This window comes from Nyctereutes procyonoides, unplaced genomic scaffold (genome assembly GCF_905146905.1).
Source record: "Nyctereutes procyonoides isolate TBG_1078 unplaced genomic scaffold, NYPRO_anot_genome, whole genome shotgun sequence".
Lineage (NCBI taxonomy): Eukaryota > Metazoa > Chordata > Mammalia > Carnivora > Canidae > Nyctereutes > Nyctereutes procyonoides.
In genome coordinates, this window is record NW_026575125.1 from 23,539,291 (window position 1) to 23,561,301 (window position 22,011).

At 38.9% G+C, this 22,011-nt stretch overlaps 1 pseudogene; it reads left to right on the plus strand.

Moving 5' to 3' along the window:
• The first annotated feature begins 3,760 nt into the window (after positions 1 to 3,760).
• LOC129518692 (ferritin light chain-like) lies at positions 3,761 to 4,208 on the plus strand (annotated as a pseudogene).
• The last annotated feature ends 17,803 nt before the right edge of the window (positions 4,209 to 22,011 follow it).

Here is a 22,011-nt window from a genome sequence, read left to right on the forward strand (position 1 = left end):
GGAATTAAAATAAAACCAAATGATCATGGGGGGAAGAAAGAGAGAGGAAAACCATGAAACAGACTCTGTACATAGAGAACACACTGATGGTGACCAGAGGGGAGGTGGATGGGAGGATACATTTAACAGGGAATGGGGATTAAGGAGGGCACTTGTCATGATGAGTGCTGGGTGTTGTAGGGAAGTGTTCAATCACTAAATTGTACACCTGAAACTAATATTACACTGCATGTTAACTGGAATTTAAATAAAAACTAAAAAAAAAAGAATGGCAATAATATGAACTAGAGCAGAAATAAATGAATAAAGAAACGAAAAGAGAAAACCAAAAGCTGTTTTTTTAAAGGTTCAGTAAAACTGGGGACACCTGGGTAGCTCAGTGGTTGGGCAGCTGCCTTTGGTGCAGGTTGTGATCCCAGGATCTGGAATCGAGTCCCGCATCGGGCTCCTGCAAAGAGACTGCTTCCCCCTCTGCCTATGTCTCTGCCTGCCTCTCTCTCTCTCTCTCTCTCTCTCTCTCTCTCTCTGTCTCTCATAAATAAGTAGATAAATCTTTTTAAAAAAAAGTTCAGTAAAACTGATACACCAACTTAAAAAAAAAAAGAGGACACAAATTTCAAATTGACATGAAAGAGAAGACCTCACCAAAGATTCCATGGACACTAAAAGGATAATTAAGGATACTATAAACAACTCTATATCCTCAATTTTGATAATCTAAATAAAACGGATTACTTCCTTGAAAGATACGATATTACAAAACTCATAGAAGACATAGAATTGAAAAGAAATTATCCACACAAGAAAAAGACATTCTGAATAGGCCCATATTTATTAAATAAATTGGATCAATAACAGAATTCATCAAGCCTAGATAGGTTCACTGTTGAATTCTATTAAACATTTAAGGAAGAAGTTATGTCTATTCTCTATAATCTTTTCCAGAAGACAGTTGCAGGGGATTTCTTTCCTAACTCTTTGTATGAGGCAATACATCCACAAATGATGCTGGATATCCACATGCAGGGAAAAAATCTAAACACAGACCTTAGACATTTGCAAAAATTAACTCAAAATGTATCACATATCTAAATGTAAAACGCAAAACTTCTAAAAGAAACATAGCAGAAAAGCAGACAACATTGAGTATGGTGAGGACTTCTCAGATCTATCACCAAAGGCATGATCCATGAAGGAAAGAATGAATAAACTGGGCTTCATTAAAATTAAAAAGTTCTGCTCTGCAAAAGACAACATCAAGAGAATGAGAAGATAATCCAGACTGGGAAAGTATTTGCGAAAGACACATCTGATAAATGACTTTTATCCAAAATATACAAAGAACTTTTAAAACTCAACACTAAGAAAAGAATCAAATTGGGCGCCTGGGTGGCTCAGAGGTTCAGTGTCTGCCTTCGGCTTAGGTTGTGATTCGGGGGTCCTGGGATTGAGTCTGGTATTGGGCTCCCAGCAGGGAGCCTCTGCCTATGTCTCTGTCTCCCTCTGTCTCTCATGAATAAATAAAATCTTAAAAAAGAATCAATTTAAAAATAGGCCAAAGACCTTAACAGACACCTCACTGAAGAAAATATACAGATGGCAAATAAACATACGAATAGATGCTCCACATCATATGTTACAAGGGAAATGTAACTTAAAACTTCAGACCACTATGCACCTATTAGAATGGCCAAAATCCAGATCACTGATAACACCAGATTCTGGTGAGGATGTGGATCAACAAGATTCTCATCCAGTGCTTGAGAGAAGGCAAAATTATACAGACTCTTTGAAAGATAGTTTTGCAGTCTTTTTTTCTTTTTCTTTCTGAGAGCGAGAGTGAGAGAGCGAGAGCTAGTGTATGAGCAGGGGGAGGAGCAGAGGGAGAAGCAGGCTCTCCGCTGAGCAGAGCAGGGTGCCTCACGCAGGGCTCAATTCCAGAACCCTGAGATCATGACCCAAGCAGAAGGCAGATGATTAACCAATTTAGCCACCTAGGTGCCCCAAGCAGTTTCTTATAAAATTAAACATACTCTTAACATGTGATCAGTATGCTCCTTGGTATTTGCTCACATTAATTAAAAACTTATGTTCAGGGCACCTGAGTGGTTCAGTCACTTAAAATGACTGCCTTTGGCTCAGGTCATGACCTCGGGGTCCTAGGATAAACCCTGAAACGGGCTGCCCACATTGGAGAGGCTCCTTCTCCCTCTGCCACTCTCCCTGCTCGTGTTCTCTCTCTCTCTCTAATAAAGTCTTAAAAAAAAATGTCCATGTGAAAACCTACACATGGATGTTTACAGAGGGTTTTTATGGCAATGAAAGTATTCTGTAGGACAGTGGATGATGTCATTATGTATTTGTTAAAATAGACCATACAATACTAAGGCCAAATACTGATGTAGACACTGAGGTGATAATGCTATTAACATAGGTTCATCTATTCTAACAAATGAGATGATATGGGGGAGGATGTGCACCTGTGGGGATAGAGGGTATATGGGGATTCTCTGTACTTTCTGCTCATGTTTGCTATGAATCTAAAGCTATCCTAAAAAATTAAAGTTTACTGTAATTAAAAAGATTTGATCAGAAAGATTGTACAAGAAGAAACATTTATAAGTCTATTCTGTGGTAAGGAGTGTGGTTATAGCAAGTGATCTCCCCAAAATGAACAAGTAAAATGTATTCGCATAAAAGAGTGTTCATAGAAATTTGTTTTTGTGGATATAGTCAAGAAATATGCTCTATTTTGATAAAATTCACTCTTGTTTTTGTATTGTAATCTTTAGAGGCATGAGTGACAAATGGCTTCTTAAAAAATCAATGTCTAAATCATAAACACATAGAAAAATATGACATGAGTGAGAATAATCTGAATTGATAAACAGCTAGTAAAATTAATTGGAGCTCCATATCTGTAGGGGAAATGAAATCCAAGCTGGAAAATATGGATGGGAAAGAGAGGGTTCTAAAAAGTGATGGACTAAGTTTAGAGAAGAACTAAGTAGATATTACAAAAATTGTAAACATAATGAAATAAAAAGTCAATATACAGTTTTAACAGTAGATACAACTGAAGATAGAATTAGTTACTAGAAAAATTATTGATAATTCATCCAAAAATAGACAAAATGGATGGAAAATATGGAAGACACAGAGTTACAATGACAGGCCTAACTTAAATTGAACTGGTGTCCCAGAATGAGAGCAGAGAGATACTGGAGAAGAGAGATTTTAGGACATGATGACAAATATCCAAAACTTATGCAAGACCCTAATTCACAGCAAAAATACATATCCATGGGTTGGGGGGAAGTGCTAAATGAAAGACAGGTGTTAATGAGGGCACTTGTGACGAGCACTGCGTGTTATATTTAAGTGGTGGATCACTAAATCACACACCTGAAACTATTATGACACTATGTTAACTGGAATTTAAATGAAAATTTGAAAAAACAATACACATACATACACACACACTCACAGAAGCACCGTAACAGGCTCCAACAGAAAACAGCACAAATGTTCATCAAAAGTAAGAAGGCATAGGCACTGTGCCCTGCCGCCTCATGGATCTGTCTCTTGCTTCAGCGATGTTTGGATGAACAAACCCAGGCATGACCCTTTTACCAGCCTCTGACCACCCCTCCAGCCCTTTTTCCAGTTGCAACCTTCGAAGCCATCTTCTCAGCCATTCTCTGACTCCAGGACCAGCCAACCCCCTATTTTGAGCTTAGCACCTTAACATTGATCAACCATGAGCTCCCACAGTGGTCAATACTATTGCACCGAGGTGAAGGCTGCCCTTAAACCACCTAGCCAACATGCACCTGTGGGCCTCCCTACACCTACCTCTCTTGGGCTTCTATTTCCACCGGGACAATGTGGCTCTGGAGGGCATAGGCCACTTCTTCTGGGAGTTGGCTGAGGAGAAGCCCCAGGGCGCTGAGCATCTCTTGAAAATGCAAAACCAGCGCTGCAGCAGCACCCTCTTCCAGGACATGGAGAAGCCTTCCCAGGAGGAGTATAGTAAAACTGTGGGTGTCATGGAAACTACCCTGGTCCTGCAGAATAACCTGAACCAGGACCTTTTAGATCTGCATGCCCTGGGCTGTGCCAGGGCAGATCCCTATCTTTGTGACTCCCTTGAAAGCCACTTCCAGGATGAGGAGGTGAAACTCATCAAGAAGATGGCCACCACCTGACTCACTTCTGCAGGCAGGTTGGCTCCCAGGTTGGGCTGGGCCCTATCTCTTAGAAAAGCTCTCCTCCAGGGTGGCAGCTGGGTGACTCAGTGGTTGAGCTTCTGCATTTGGCCCAGGTAGTGATCCTGGGGTCCTGGGATCGAGTCCTGCATCAGGCTCCCCACAGGGAGCCTGCTTCTCCCTCTGTCTCTGCCTCTCTCATGAATAGATACATAAAATCTAAGAAAAGAAAAGCTCCCCTCAAACATTACTAGGAGCCTCTGAAGCCCAGCAGCCCTTGAGGGGCCCCTCTGGCATCACTCTGGGGCCAGGGTTTGTGCCCTGGAGCCTCTCTCAGTAGCCACTAGGCAGCCAACTTTTTTTTTAACACCCTGGAGTCCTCTCCCAAGCCATAGACCAAATGGAAACAATAAAGCTTTTTTCAGAAAAAAAGAATGCTTAAATAAATTATGGCATATACATTCACTGAACAGTACAAAGCAATAAAAATGGACAGATTTCCACTCAATGCCTCAACAATTAAGAATGTTGTAAAGACAATGCTGAGTGATAGAAACGAGACCCAAAATAATACAATGTGATTAGACATAAAGTCCAAAAAAACAAACTTAATTTTAAATATGAGATGAAATTAAAAGTAAGTAGGTGTTTTAGCCAGCAATGGGATCCTCTCAGTGTGTCCCTCTGGTCTCTCCCATAGCCACATCTTCTCTGACCTTTCTTCTGCCTGCCTATTACACTTACAAGGACCCTTCTGATGACATTGGGCCCACCTGGACAATCCAAGACAATGTCTTTAAGATCTAATTAGCAAACTTAGTTGCATCTGCAACTTTAATTCTGCTTTGCCATGTACCATAACATATTCACAGGCTGGTAGGGAGGTGGGCAGGTAATTAGGAAGTAGGTGTCTCTGGGAGGGTGGTTATTCTGTCTACCAGTTATATTATTTATTTAAGTTGTGAAACACATTTTTATGTCACTATGTTTCTTTTCAGCTCACCTATAGCCACATCTTGAAGTTAAATTCATATTCAAAATTGATATAAAATGTAATGCCAAATTGGATTACTGCTCTGCCAGTGAGATTTTACATTTACTATGCCAATATGGAAATTAAGTTGAATAATTTCCTCTTCCAGCTCAGACCCAAATATAAAATGAAACTAAATAGGTAGATATTTGTTAAAACGTAGTGAAACTCTGGCATAGTATATGATATATTAGTATTATTAGCCTTTCATTATCATCAAATTCTGATACAGAGCTTTGAACCAATTGCAGTTACTTCCTAATTCGATACTAAGCAGAGGAATGATTTATAATATACATATTGCAGAAAATAAAATGCACATTAGTGCATAAATCTCTATATATCTGCTGTTCTCAAACAACTGAAGTTCTTACACTTCCTAGTAAGGTGAGTTAGAAAGTTACTGCCACATTATCATTATCTCAGGTGAGTATTGGTCTATTTCCTGCATTTACAATAAATGGAAACTGGAAGAAGTATTAAAAATATAGCTTTTTTTTTGTTAAACTTGCAATAATACAACCTACAGAATGGGAGAAGATATTTGCAAATGACCTATCAGATAAAGGGCTAGTATCCAAGATCTATAAAGAACTGATTAAACTCAACACCCAATTAACAAACAATCCAATCATGAAATGGGTAAAAGACATGAACAGAAATTTCTCCAAAGAAGACATAGACATGGCCAACAAGCACATGAGAAAATGCTCCGCATCACTGGCCATCAGGGAAATACAAATCAAAACCGCAATGAGATACCACCTCACACCAGTGAGAATGGGGAAAAATAACAAGACAGGAAACAACAAATGTTGGAGAGGATGTGGAGAAAGGAGAGCCCTCCTGCACTGTTGGTGGGAATGTGAACTGGTGCAGCCCCTCTGGAAAACTGTGTGGAGTTTCCTCAAAGAGTTAAAAATAGACCTGCCCTACGACCCAGCAATTGCACTGCTGGGGATTTACCCCAAAGATACAGATGCAGTGAAATGGCAGGATCCCTGCACCCCAATGTTTATAGCAGCAATGTCCACAATAGCCAAACTGTGGAAGGAGCCTCTGTGTCCATTGAAAGATGAATGGATAAAGAAGATGTGGTCTATGTATACAATGGAATATTCCTCAGCCATTAGAAATGACGAACGCCCACCATTTGCTTCGACGTGGATGGAACTGGAGGGTATTATGCTGAGTGAAGTAAGTCAATCGGAGAAGGACAATCATTATATGGTTTCACTCATACAGGGAATATAGTGAAAAGGAATAGTGAAAATAGTGAAAGGGAATAAAGGGGAAAGGAGAGAAAATAAGTGGGAAAAATTAGAGAGGGTGACAGAACATGAGAGTCTCCTAACTCTGGGAAACCGAACAAGGGGTAGTGGAAGGGGAGGAGGGCAGGGGGATGGGGTGACTGGGTGACGGGCACTGAGGGGGGCACTTCGCGGGATGAGCACTGGGTGTTATGCTATATGTGGGCAAATCGAACTCCAATAAAAAAATACATTAAAAAACAAAATAAATAAAATAAAATAAAAAAATAAAATAAAATAAAATAAAATAAAATACAAGTTGATGAGATCCTAAAAATCTTGCAATACAACCAAAACAGTTACCGCTCTGAATTTTTCAGACCATCACATTCTGGAAGGTATTTCTGTATTTCTAAGAGTGGTAAGGTACAGGATAATGTGATCATTTCATGTTACTTATAACACAATAGAGTCAGGGAAGTTGATTTCTGTAATCACGGAAGAGTTGCTAACAGACCTAGGGTTGAAATTTAGTCAAGAACACTTAAGGTCACAGAAAATGGGCTAGAGCTTTGTTCTCCTGACGGTGCTTTAGCTAAAGGAGGTACTCTTTGTAGAAATGGCCAATATAATTTTTCCTTATGAGAACAACTTGTCCATCTCCCTATCCATCTCTCCTTTCCTTCTCCCCCCTCCCTCTTCATTACATAGCCTAATAGCATCTACCAAAATTGATTGAACTTTTATTTGACAACATATGTATTCCAAACTTCCATTAAGACGATAATGTGCAATTTTTAAAATTCTTTTGAAAAAACTCAAAGTAGCTCACCCTTTCTTTGACCTTAAATATTGCTTTCCTTTAATGTCAAAAATTACCTTATTTTAACAGAGAGACTACTTTCCAGTTAGCATTTCCAACTGTCAAAGTAAATAATGCTTTAGGAATTTCCGAACAGCTTTAAAAATTACATTCTTGGATTGCCTTTAATCCTTAACTTACAGATTCATCCAATAAACATTAACTAGGCACTTACTACATAAGTCACTAAAATCTAAGATTTTAAAAATAATCATTAGAATAGCACTTAAGAACCCATCTCAATTTATAGTTACAATCAAATATGTTTTATCTAAAGACTTTTTTCATAGTCTGTGATTTTTCAGAGTATGAATCGCATCTCTAATTACTAAAGAGACTTTTCTCTAATAATTACCCTTCCTACATAAAAAACTATTAATTAGTATAATCCTAAATTTGAAATGTCTGATATCCCTAATTCCTTGATTAGCATTGTAAATCCCCCTTTTTATACATTTGTCCCTCATTTAAAATTTTATCACTTCGCAAATAAAAATCTCAGTTTGAGGTTGACTCACAATTCCAATTTGACAATGATTTTCTTCTTGATTATGATGTTCTTTGTCTGAATTTCACATAGAAGAAAATAACTGCAAAGGTCAGAACTTAATTTAAATATATACTTTTTGGTGAAAAAAAAAACTACATTTCTAGGCTTGTATTCAACTGTTGTTCATGCTTTACTAAGTTATGAACAGAAGACAAAAAAAAGGTATATATTTCCATGGCAACATATGGCCCAGGTTCTATTATTTACAATCTGGGTCAGTGTAGGCTGCTTGGGCTGCCATAACAAAATATCACAGACTGGGTGGCCTCAACAGCAGGAATTAATTTTCTCACAGTTCTGGAGGCTAAAATCCAAAATCAAGTCATGATCAGTTTTCAGTGAGAGTGCTTCTCCCGGCTTAAAGATGGCTACCTTCTCACTATTTCCTCACATGGCCTCTCTTTGATATGTGCACACGGAGAGACCAAGAGAGCAAGTTTCTGGTGTCCCCTTATAATGACACTAATCCTATAAGATGAGGTCTTACCATTATGACCTCAGTTAATTAATTTTGATTATTTCCTTAGGGTCCCATCTCCTAATACAGCCACACTGGGGGCTAAAGACTTCAGCATATGAGTTTGGTAGGACAGAACATTCAGGCCATAACAGTGGGCTAAACAGCCATATGGAATGGTAATTCATCTTCCAGTGTAATCTGGAAGTAGGTGTTAGGAGCGCTTTCTTGGCCAGGAAATGCAGGGATGCACACAGGTACTGTAAGGCTTTAGGAATTAGGCCTCTCCCAGAATTTGTTTTAATATGTATACTTTTTATTGGAGTTCCATTTGCCAACATATAGCATAACACCCAGTGCTCATTCCGTCCAGTGCCTCCCTCAGTGCCCATCACCCAGTCACCCCAACCCCCCACCCACCTCCCCTTTCACTACCCTTTGATCATTTCCCAGAGTCAGTCTCTCAAGCTCTGTCACCCTCACTGATATTTCCCACTCATTTTCTCTCCTTGCCCCTTTATTCCCTTTGACTATTTTTTATATTCCCCAAATGAATGAGACCATATAGTGATTGTCCTTCTCCAATTGACTTAGTTCACTCAGCATAATACCCTCCAGTTCCATCCACGTCGAAGCAATTGGTGGGTATTTGTCATTTCTAATGGCTGAGAAATACTCCATTGTATACATATACCACAGTGTCTTTATCCATTCATCTTTCTATGGACACCGAGGCTCCTTCCACAGTTTGGCTATTGTGGACATGGCTGCTAGAAACATCGGGGTGCAGGTGTCCTGCCATTTCACTGCATCTGTATCTTTGGGGTAAATCCCCAGCAGTGCAATTGCTGGGTCGTAGGGCAGGTCTATTTTTAACTCTTTGAGGAACCTCCACACAGTTTTCCAGAGTGGCTGCACCAGTTCACATTCCTACCAACAGTGCAAGAGGGTTTCTTTTTCTCCACATCCTCTCCAACATTTGTTGTTTCCTGTCTTGTTAATTTTCCCCATTCTCACTGGTGTGAGGTGGTATCTCATTGTGGTTTTGATTTGTATTTCCCTGATGGCCAGTGATCCGGAGCATTTTCTCATGTGCTTGTTGGCCATGTCTATGTCTTCCTCTGTGAAATTTCTGTTCATGTCTTTTGCCCATTTCATGACTGGATTGTTTGTTTCTTTGCTGTTGAGTTTAATAAGTTCTTTATAGATCTTGGATACTAGCCCTTTATCTGATAGGTCACTTGCAAATATCTTCTCCCATTCTGTAGGTTGTCTTTTAGTTTTGTGGACTGTTTCTTTTGCTGTGCAGAAGCTTTTTATCTTGATGAAGTCCCAAGAGTTCATTTTTGCTTGTTTCCCTTGCCTTCATAGATGTGTCTTGCAAGAAGTTGCTGTGGCCAAGTTCAAAAAGGGTGTTGCCTGTGTTCTCCTCTAGGATTTTGATGGAATCTTGTCTCACATTTAGATCTTTCATCCATTTTGAGTTTATCTTTGTGTATAGTGTAAGAGAGTGGTTTAGTTTCATTCTGCACGTGACTGTCCAATTTTCCCAGCACCATTTATGGAAGAGACTGTCATTTTTCCAGTGGATAGTCTTTCCTCCTTTGTTGCATATTAGTTGACCATAGAGTTGAGGGCCCATTTCTGGATTCCTATTCTGTTCCATTGAACTATGTGTCTGTTTTTGTGCCAGTTCCACACTGTCTTGATGATCACAGCTTTGTAGTACAACTTGAAATCCGGCATTGTGATGCCCCTGCCTCTGGTTTCCTTTTACAATATTCCCCTGGCTATTTAGGGTCTTTTCTGATTCCACACAAATCTTAAGATGATTTGTTCCAAGTCTCTGAAGAAAGTGCATGGTATTTTGATAGGGATTGCATTGAACATGTAAATTGCCCTGGGTAGCATTGACATTTTCACAATATTAATTCTTTTAATCCATGAGCATGGAATATTTTTCCATCTCTGTCTTCCTCAATTTCTTTCAGAAGTGTTCTGTAGGTTTTGGGGTAAGGATCCTTTACCTCCTTGGTTAGGCTTATTCCTAGGTATCTTATGCTTTTGGGTGCAATTGTCAATGGGATTGACTCCTTAATTTCTCTTTCTTCAGTCTCATTGTTCGTGTATAGAAATGTCACTGGTTTCTGGGCATTGATTTTGTATCCTGCCACATTGCTGAATTGCTGTATGAGTTCTAGCAATCTTTGGGTGGAGTCTTTTGGGTTTTCTCTGTACAGTATCATGTCATCTGTGAAGAGTGAGAGTTTGACTTCTTCTTTGCCAATTTGAATGTATTTCTTTGTTGTCTGATTGCTGAGGCTAGGACTTCTAGTACTATGTTGAATAGCAGTGGTGAGAGTGGACATCCCTGTTGTATTCCTGAACTTAGGGGAAAGGCTCTCAGTGTTTCCCCACGGAGAATGATATTTGCTGTGGGCTTTTCATAGATGGCTTTTAACATACTGAGGAATGTTCCCTCTATCTCTACACTCTGAAGAATTTTGATCAGGAATGGATGCTGTATTTTGTCAAATGCTTTCTCTGCATCTATTAAGAGGATTCATACAGTTCTTGTTTTTTCTCTTATTGATGTGATCTATCACATTGATTGTTTTATGAGTGTTGAACCAACCTTGCATCCCGGGGATAAATCCCACTTGGTCATGGTGAATAATCTTCTTAATGTATTGTTGGATCCTACTGGCTAGTATCATGTTGAGAATTTTTGCACTCCCAGAATTCTCTTAAAACAGCCCTGGAAGAGAGAGTCATCATGCCAGCTGTAGGCATAGTTTGTTAATGAATGATATTCCAATACAGGGTCTTCTCTCCAGAAATAGAAAGTTTTTAAAGTATGTCTGTGTGGTGACCATTACTTTCTGGATGTGATCTATGACAAACACAAGACACCAAAAACAAGGTGATACTGTTTTTATGTGGAGACTTTCCAGGTCTGCCAAATTTGCTCCAGCTATACTGGCCTGAGTCACCAGATTCCAGAGCCATTTGTGGTAACATTAGCTAGGTTTTAAGATAGCTGTGATGCATAGAAATTCTCACCCCAAACAGCTAAGTACTATTTCCTGGAAACAGCCAGAGAAGGAAATAAGCACAGGATAGAGGTCTAAGGCTCTGGCGTTACCCACAGTTGTGAAGGTGAGGCCTGAAGCGGGTTCACGATGGACTTTGGATGTCAGTCAATGTATCAAGAGATCTTCAAATGTTTTCCACAGACCAGACCAAGGCCTGTATTTTTTGAGGTCGTGTAACATTAGTGCTATGTTATGTACAAAGCCCTGGGACTCCATTTGGGATCAAAGTCTCAGGGAAATCCTACTGCGTGTGGTTGTTGCACCTGAGTCAGATTCCGGCTTCACGTTCAGAATGGAAAGTGTACGGGCTTAACGGGCTCCTAAACCTCAGCCATGAATTCAATTTTACAGTTGGAGTGAAAATGGTACAGAGAGAGGAAAACCTTCCTGAAATAATGTATTCATTTTTCCCAAAATCTTACCAGAGTTGCACTGTGATCCCTTTAGTTAGACAAGCATGAAAGCATGAAGAGAAATATACATTGCCCGCACTGGGAATCTTAAGCATAATGTATTCTTATTTAAGTGCCAACACAAGAAGAGGATTGAGATCCAAAGTCATTGGTTGGTATTTCCATGAGCAGTCTTCCTGCCATGATGAAATTTAAGGGAATTTGGTGTTCTAGTTTCTGAGACTGCTGGAGTCAGTCAGTGGCAGTTGGACTCATCACCACGGGGAGGCACTGTTGAGCTGTGGGCCCTCCCTGGACTCCACCTTTCAGGGATGTTGGCCCCTGAACCTAAGTTCTGAGCTGGTAGCCCAGGGAGTAGCACAGTGTGCACTGAGCAAGCTGCTCCCCAGAAAAACAAAAAAAACATCAACAGCTGGAAGCAGGTCCCAGCAGAAAGCCCTTGGAATCCTTGGTTTATTGGCCCACACACGACTAATCACTTAAAAAAAAAAAAAAAAAAAAACATGGGCACCAAACACTAAGCATTATTCTAGGCACTGGAGGTATGTCTGAACAAAATATATCAAAATGTCTGCTCTCAAAGACGCTTCCATGTATAAGAAAAAAATTTTTGAACCTAGAAACTTGGTTTTAAGAAAAAAAATTCACACTCATATTGGAAGTAAGCAGTGGCTTCAAGGGCTGAGGTTCAAAAACCAGGGTTTTTAGAATTGGTTTAGAGTACCAAGAACACTGAATTGAGTTTGACTTGGGAAATGTATAGACTCTTTGAAGCATGAAATATTGTGGGATAGACCAATGGGTATGAACAAGATAAAAAACAGACTATGTGCACAATGGAGACACACAAGATGGGACTAGTAAGATCAGGAGGCAGAGCCAGGATGGACCTGAGACAACATATAGGAAAATCATTTTTTATTTAATAGCTATGGCTTTACCATGAGCAGGGAGGATGTTAGAAAGAGCACCTACCTCATTTACACAAGTACAGTATTTATGATTAAATTGCATATTAATACTCAGAAGCTATAGAAAAAAATATCTGATTTAAGAACCCATACTTCGAAATGTTCCCAGAGCAAGTTCTAGCTTTAACTGCTCACCTTTATTTGTTCATCCACTTTAATTAGACAGCTCTATGGATAGGAAGGCTCTGCACTTTCTTTTGCCATGGAATTTATCACAGGTTCCTTTAATTGCCAGTCTCCCTTACTAAACTGTAAGTTCTGAAAGAAAAACTACTTTGATGTCATCGTCCTTATATTCATTGCTGGAACCTATCACCGTGCCTCATTTTGTATTATGCAGCACCACCTTATATAGTTGCACAGGTTGCGCACTGCACAACTCCAGGGGCACCACACTTAGAAATATGATGTGAATGGCACCCCTGAAGTCACACAGTGCACAACCTCACAAGCATTTATGGATGCCCTGGACCTCATCAGTGTTTATTAAATTAATGAAAATATTTTTACTGCTTATGATTTGTTGTCAGATGTCAAATAAATATGCCAACTTGTGACACACATAAGTGTACATGGCAAGGACAATGGCGTTGTATAGTAAATTAAATGGATTTCTATTTTAATCTTAGACTAAAAAGAGGTGGCTTTGGAAATTTGTGTTGATTACTTAATGAAGTGACAGAACAAGAACACCCATTTAAAAAAAAACAGCCTTCTAGTTTGAGAATAAGTGGATTCTAGCTTCTTGTGAAATGAATGATTTTAAAAATTAAAACTTTTAATATAGTTAAATTGGTAAACTAGAGGATTCACTTACTTGGGTGAATAGAAAGCCTGGGGAAAATTTTTATTTTAATAGAATTTGGTCTCCCCAAAACATCCCAATGAAGTAATCTTAATAGTTAGATATACTTTGACAATTCAGCCACCAATTTCTCCATATCACACAGGCTATAAAGGTAATGTAAAATACTTTTTTTCCCTAATAAGCTTCAAGTTTCCAGTAATCAGACACAAATTAGCAATCAAGGTAAAGTGATGAATGGCCATATGTAATCTTACAAACAATAAGCCTAGGTGAAGTGACCGAAAACTTCGTCATTTCCATTTGTGCAAGAAATTTTGCAATTTGGGTGTCTTTCTTAATTTTCTGGCTTATGAGTTATTGCGCCTTTGATGAGTTTCCAGTTCACTGACACTGTTAGCCTAGATGTATATGTGTGTCTTTAAAAAAGGTAGTCAGGGTGATGGGCACCGAGGGGGGCACTTGGCAGGATGAGCACTGGGTGTTATGCTATATGTTGGCAAATTGAACTCCAATAAAAAAAATTTTTAAATAGAATAAAAATGGTAGTCAGAAGTCTATTAGTTTGTATCCAACCATGCTATGAATGTTTCTATCATCCCAAAATGAACATTCATGATCTTTTCCAAATCGTCATTGTAAAATGTCAAGTAAACCCTTTCAATTAGAATAAATTGAACTGAAGTTATATTATTCACAAACACAATGCCTGTTAGAACAACCTCACATGGGGAGCTTTTGAACGTGGTGTCCTCCACTGGTCTATAACTGGTGTCATTGATGAGACATCTAAACACGGCTGACCAATTACAAGGCCTCAACATTTTACATGAAGCATTTTCTTTAATGAATAAATAATGAATGTACCAATTGCTATTATGACTCTAGAATTCCATTTAAATCAGACATTTTTTCAATACAAGTAGAAAGAAATTTAAGTACTAAAGCAACAAAAATAACTGGTGGTAAAAAAGTGGATCTCAAAGCAAGGACCATTTGGGGCACTGGTTAAACATTTGGATTCCTACCTTCAAAGCCAGAATAAAATCTCAGGTGGATGCAGCTGCAATGGAGATGTGACTATTAGACAAGTCCCCAGGACTTTCCCGTACGTGCTACATCTTGAGAACCAGTGACTTGGTTGAGAATAGTTTTCAAGTTCATTTAATAGTTTTTATTTAGTTCCTGTGGCCTGAGAAGTTCAGACATCTGCTTTCTAAATATGGAAATATTAAAGAGGCTCTGTTTATGTTATATTTAGATATGTTTGCTAAAATGTTTGAATTCAATTTCCAAACAAAAAGTCACAGTTTCAAGAACCTGAGGTTTCACTCTGCTAGCAAGTGAACAAGTTAGCCTGCCAGTTTCACGGATACTGGTAGACAAATGACTACTGGCTCAGAGACCTTGAGTGTCTGAGTGGGGGGGCACTCCTAGAATGGTCCAGATGGGCCTGGTCCAATCCCATGAATCCTTGAGAAAATTTCCTGGCTGGGGTCAGAGAAAGAGATGTGAGGATGGAATCAGGGCCAAAGAGACACTACCTTGCTGGCTCTCAAGGTGGAAGAAGGGGGCCATGAGTCAAGAAACCAAGTGTCAGCCTTTAGAAGCGGGAAAAGGCAAAGAAATGAATTCTTCCCTAGAATGTCCACAAGGATCACAATCCCTGCTGACACCTTGATGTCAGCCCCGTGAGAACTGTGTCAGTCTTCTGACCCCCAGAACTGTAAGATAATAAAATGTGTTGTTGTTTTCCAATGCAGGGCTTGAACTCACAACCCTGAGATCAAGACCTGAGCTGAGATCAAGAGTTGGGTGTTTAACCAACCGAACCACCCAGGTGCCCCATAAATGTGTGTTGTTTTAAGCCACTAACTTTGAGGTAATTTTTAAATAGCATCAATAGAAAATTAATACAAATATTAGCCAGGATATCAGCATTTTTGTGCCAATTCTCCCAAGCCCCAGTTCTCACAGGGTGATGCAGGGAAAGCCAGGTGATACTCGCACACACAGTGAGTTCCCTTACAGGAGAAGAATCCTTAGTTTAAGGAACCTGAATCTTTTGTAAGGAAAATTAAGCAGGCCTGTCTTTCACTCCAGAGAGAGAGAGAGACACTATCTCTGTCTCTCAAGGCCTTTTGCTCTACAAATATCCTTGAAAAGGTTCTCTCAAACAAAGGGCAGTTGGTGTTTCATAGGCAAGGTTCGCAGAAACACAAGAGAGCAGTACACAATTGTTCTTCAACACAAGATGCCATCCAAATTCATTACTCAAGTGTTTCTGAAATACAGAGTTTTCATAATTCAAACTGAGTAACTGTGGTTTTTAGCATAACAATAGGTGATGAAATTGATAAAGGTTGATACAGCTGTATAAGCAATGTCTGCTAATGAGATTTTAAAAAATAAAATCCATTATTATAAAACCCAAATTAACATGAGCATATGCTGGGTTTGTTACATTTATGATATTAAACATACACAAACACAAAAATATGCCATCATTATTGAAATTGCTACAGGTAAAGAAATCTCATTATTGCTAGTCTGGAACTTTTTGGACTGTAAACTGCTTTTCCACTTGAAACAATTGTATTTATTATGGAATTTTTTAATACTGTGAAGTTTTTTTTAGTACTCTCCCTATCATAGCAAAAGCAGACTGTGCTTTTTTAGATGAGATTTATTTTTCTATAAAACTTAGAAATAGATTTTTATTGGAATCTTGGTTAAATTGGCCCAAGTTGCAAAGGGATGAGTATAAATTGCATCTTCCAGTAAAATCAGCTGAAAATACCAGCATATGATAAACTTCCTTGTCCTTCTCGAGTTGATAGGCTAAATGAAACCCTAATTACTCATTTAAAAGAAGTACTTTACATCTTCTAGCTATTATTAAATGAAATAGTATCTATAAATGGAGATATATTTCAACAGCTGTAGGAAATATACTGGGTCATGCAGTTTGCCTCATAAACATTACAATCACCATGGTTACTATTATAATCCCTAAATCCCAAGGCCCTCTATCCTGCTCAGGTTAGTCAATGTTTGTAAAATCTGTTCTGTATGTCCTTCTGTCCAAACATGCTTCCTTATCCAGGTCTGCTCCTGAGGATGTCCAGGAAGCTCCATTTCATCTCAGAACTGAGGGAAACGTTCAAGTTGGCCATTTGGTCTCTCTGAAGACTAAAATAATACTCGAGAGAGCAGTTTAAGCACTGACCCTTAATCCCTTTAGAAGAGATGAAAAAGGTTATGCTTCTGAATTCTCGTTCAGATACAGCTCTCTCACCCCCACTGAGCTGGGCCACTAGCTGTTGCCTCTCAACTGCACACCTCCCCTTCTGTACTCTGCTTTGTGGAGCTTGGGCTGATACTGTAGACCCCATTTCTGCAATTCCAGTTGCTCTTTGTTAGACTTTATCAAGAAAGAGTTCCATCGGGAGCTTGTAGGGCTCAACATGGGAGGGAGAAATGTGGTCAGAGGGGTCGTCGGAAGGAACTATTCTGTGGAGACCCACCTTGGAGCCTCTAGATTTGAATAGCATAACTTGTTTCAGCTACTACCTCTCGGATACCTCAGATCCCCTTTTGGCTTTTTCAGTTCTCTAATAATTTAAAAAAATTGATTACTTTAAGGACCTTCTTTTCAAATAACTGGTGCCCTTGTGCACTCTGGCCCCTGGCTGATAGAACCTCCACCATTCAGGTTAAACATCTCAGAGTTAACTCTGGGCATGAACACATAAGGTCTTGGGGGAAGTGAATTCCAGAGCACATAGCCCTTGTACAGCCCACAGATGGTCTGGCATTTGATATAAGAGTTGTGTGTTTAGGAAACAAGAATGGAATACCAAGGGTTTGTCAGGCACCACTCTTCATGAGAGGTGAACTCTGTTCTCAAGTAACTTATATCCAGGGCAATGATGGAGCCAATCCCAGAAAGGCTACAAAGTACAGGAATGTTAAGTTACTGAGAGAGGCAAAAGAAGTCATAATAGCAATACAGGAAACACATAAGATAATAACAGGGACCACTGAAGACTTCTCTGACCAGGAAGTAATCAGGCAAAAGAGAAGTAGAAGCAAGTTTAGGAAGAGAAAACCACGTACACCTAAACCTGGAGGCTTGCAAAAGTGTGACCGCTGGAGAACTAGAAATCTTTCCACATAGGTTATGAGCAATAGGACCTCACTAAAGATGAGGCTGGAAATGTGGACAGGGATTGTATCATGAAGAGATTTTTCTGTCTTGCTTAGAAGTTTGGCCTCCAATGGACAGAAGAAGAGGGCTACTGAAGGTATTCAAGACAACTATCACTGTGACATACCTCTGTTTTTTCAAAACACCTTTTTAATGAAGTAGAACACATAAACAGAGAAGTGTACAAATATTAAATATAAAACTCAGACATTTAGAAACCAAACACACCAATTTAATCAACACCCAGAGAACTCAGACACTTCCAGTACGTCTAAAAGACCTCTCCTACACCTACCCAATTCATTGTCCCCACCAAAGGTAACTGTTACCTTAACCTAAAATCAGGGGTTAGTTTGGTCTGTTTTTTTAATTTTACAGAAGTTGAATGAAACAGTATGAAACTCCTTGTTTCTGGCCTCTTTGGCCATCCGATTACTTGTGGGATTCATCCATGTTTTCTAGAGATTAGTTCATTTTCATTGCTATGTAGCTTTCTACTGTACCGATATTCCACAAACCATTTACATTCTATTACTGATAGACATTTAACTTTTTTCTAGTTTTTAGCTATCAAGATAGCACTGCTATGTAAACTTTTGTTCAAGTATATATTACCACTGGGTGTCCACAAAACAGTGGGCTTGCTGTTTATATGTATGTTTACCCTTAGTGGATTATGCCAAAAGAGATGTCCTAATTCACAATCCCACTGACGTGAGAGCGGTAGTCTACATACTTGCCAACAGTCATACTGTCACTACTTTGCATTTTTGTCTTGTGACAGGTCTTTATTCTATATCATGATGGTTTTAGTATGTGTTTCCCAAATGTATAATAAGATTGAACATATTTTCATGGTTTATTCACTATTTAATTTGGATTTCCCCCTTTATGAAGTAACTATTCAAGAGTTTTTCTTTTCTGTATTTTTTCTACTTATGGATTAATGTGTGGTACCTCACCTCTAAATATTTGGTGATTTTCTAGATACCTTATTGCTACTGATATCTAATTTAATTGCATCATGATAATGAAATATAACTTGTATTTTAGTTCTTTGAAATTGATTGCAACTTGGTATATGGCCCAGAACATGTCTAAGTGCGTGCTCCATATGCACTTTTTAAAACTGTGTGTACTATAGTTGTTGTCTATAATGTACAAAAAATATCGATTAGGAAGTCTGTTGATAGTGTTTGTCAGGTTGGGTTTCCAAAAGCAGATATTGAAAGTTGTCTGTGTAAGATATTTACTAGATAGCAATACCTGTGAATAAGGGTAGCGGTGGGTTAAGATTAGGCAAAGAGAAAAGTTAAATTGTACTTCAGTCCCAGCAAAGCCTCAGACAACACCATCATTGCCTGCAATGTACACAGCCCATCAGGATTATCCCCTAGTGGACTCAAAGGCTCTGATCAGGCTGAAATGTAGAACCCTACCATAATCAATACTTGGATGTGGGTTGCCCAGGTTAACAGGTATGCTCTTATGGCTCTCTGCAGCTGAGGCAAAATGTGAGGGAGCAAACAAGTGAGGGAACAAATTCTTCCTTAAAGAGATTATTGGGTGGTGAAACTTTGTGATCACCAGTATTCTTTAAGTCTGCATTCATACTGATTTTTTAAAAAGATTTTATTGATTTATTTGACAGAGAGAAAGTGAGAAAGCACAAGCAGGGAGGGGCAGAGGGAGAGAGAGAAGCAGACTCCTCTCTGAGCAGAGAGCTTGACACGGGTTTCCGTGGTACCTGCTTCTCCTTCTGCCTATGTCTCTGCTTCTCTCTCTCTCTCTCTCTCTCTCTCTCTCTCTCTCTCTCTCTCGAATAAATAAATAAATAAATAAATAAATAAATAAATAAATAAATAAAATATTTAAAATAAAATAAAATACAATGTTTGTTTCAAAATACCACGTAGCTTTGTCTTGCTTTTTAAATCAGGTTAAAAAATCAATGTTTTGAATTTTTAACTCCTTAATAGTTAATATAATTATTGATATGGTTGAATTTAAATCTACCATGTTACTATTTGTTTTCTATGTGACCTCCATATTCTTTCAATCTCCTTTTTTTAATATCAACCCAATATTTTCATAGGAATCCCTTATGTCCTTTCTATTGATATGTCTAAATTCTTGCTAAAGTAATAAATTACCTTATCACAGTCTACTCTGAGTTAATAGCCTTTTATAAAAGGCTTATAGTAGTTTAATTCCATTTATACTCTGTTCAATACTTTGGCCTGATAATTTTTGACTTTATACCATACTTTGTATACGAAAAATTTCAAAGGCTCTAGAAGATATCATCTTCTCCCAGGAGAGTTAACTGTATTTTCAGAGAAGAATAAAGGCAGATTACCCTAATCCAATCAGAGACTGAATGTTCTAAAAACAGGTTGCAATTTTCATGAAGTTCCATCTCTCTCTGTTTTACGTTCACTTTTGGGAGCATAGCCTGCCACAGATCCCAATTTAGAGGCTAATAGATTTCCTAAGGATCCCCTTTACTCAGTCCTGAATTCCAATTCTAAGTCTGTCCTCTTAGCACTATGAAACCAATATAAACTCTGATCTACTTTTTTTCAGTGAGACAAAGTATTTTTTTAAAGATGAGAACACCAATATATCCTATCCCATATGATGTTCTTGCAATTTAATGCTGACAAGTAAAATTCATGTTCTTTGAATCTGGGTAAGCCTGCTTCTACGGCCGAAGTGATGCTTTGTGACTTGTGTAACTAAGTCATAAAAGGCAACATGACTTCCTTCCATCTGGTCCTATGGGGATATTCTTCCTTGGAACCCAGCCACCACGCTGTGCAGAAGCCAAAAAGTCACCTGGAAAGGCCATAAGAAAGTGTTTGGGTCAGAGCTCCGAAAGAGATCCCGGACAATAGCTGGTATCAACTGCCAGACACATAAATGGTTAGGAAATGAGCTTTTGTATTATTTCATCCTCTGGTATCAAGCAGACCCAGCTGACAATGAGTAGGGCAGAGACAGTCTGTCCCTTCCAATTCTTCCCTAAATAGCAGAATCATGAACAAATTAAACATTGCTATTGTTTCAAGCCACTTAGCTTTGGAGTGGTTTGTTACTCAGAAATAAATCATCTCAACATGCACCTTTCTGTTCAGTATTTTTAGCTGCTAATAGATATGAACAATTACTGGAGAATACTGTCAAGTGTTGCAGGTCACTGGTCTGCCTCCATTTACATCAGGATCTCAGCCTCATAACTCCTGGTTCCAAAGTCCAATCTTTGTTTTTCAAGTCCCGAGAGCCTGCCAAACTCTTTGTTGGTTTCTCAGCTTCTTTTTTCCAAGGGCTGGGAGAGGGAGGTTTCAGCTCAGACCTCGGGATCTTTATTTTTATTTTTCCCACCTTTACTGAGGCATAATTGAGAAATAAAATTGTATACATTTTTCTCTGCCTCTTCATTACAGCCTTTACACAGAATTCTCAGCCTTTTGGCCAGTGCTGAGAAGTGGCAGATGCCAGAAGAGGGAAAGGAGCTTGTAAATGTTGGCTGATCTCTCGGTACTTCCTTTGCACAGGGATTGTAAGTGCTTAAATGGATATTTCTTAGTTATTTTTCTTTTTTTCCCTGGTTGTTATCAATGGCAACATTGGCCTCCCACACTTTTCATCAGAAATGGAAGTGGAAGCTCATATTGCATTTTTCAAGATCTCCTTCATATATTTGAGGGAGAGCACCCTGGAGAAATAGGCAATAATCTGGGTTAGAAATGATGATGGACAGAGCTATAGTAAAAGTGGCAGGGCCAGAAAAATTTGTTACAAAAATTTGACAAATGATTAGAGTGTGTACTTTGATATGGTATAAGGAAGTGTTTGGTATAGTATAAGGAAGAAGAAAGTGGGAGCTTTGTAGGATTCTTGCATGAACACTGGGGTACAGGGTAAGGTCTTTCACTACGAAGAAGAATATTTCACACCACGGAGTGATACACAGAGTTACTGCATTAAATTTGGAAACTGATAGGTTTGAGTTGTCATTAGGATATCTAGGTAGAGGGATGCCTGGGTGGTTCAATGGTTGAGTGTCTGCCTTTGGCTCAGTTCATGATCCCTGGGTCCTGGGATCAAGTCGGGCATCGGGCTCCCCACGCGAAGTCTGCTTCTCCCTCTGCCTA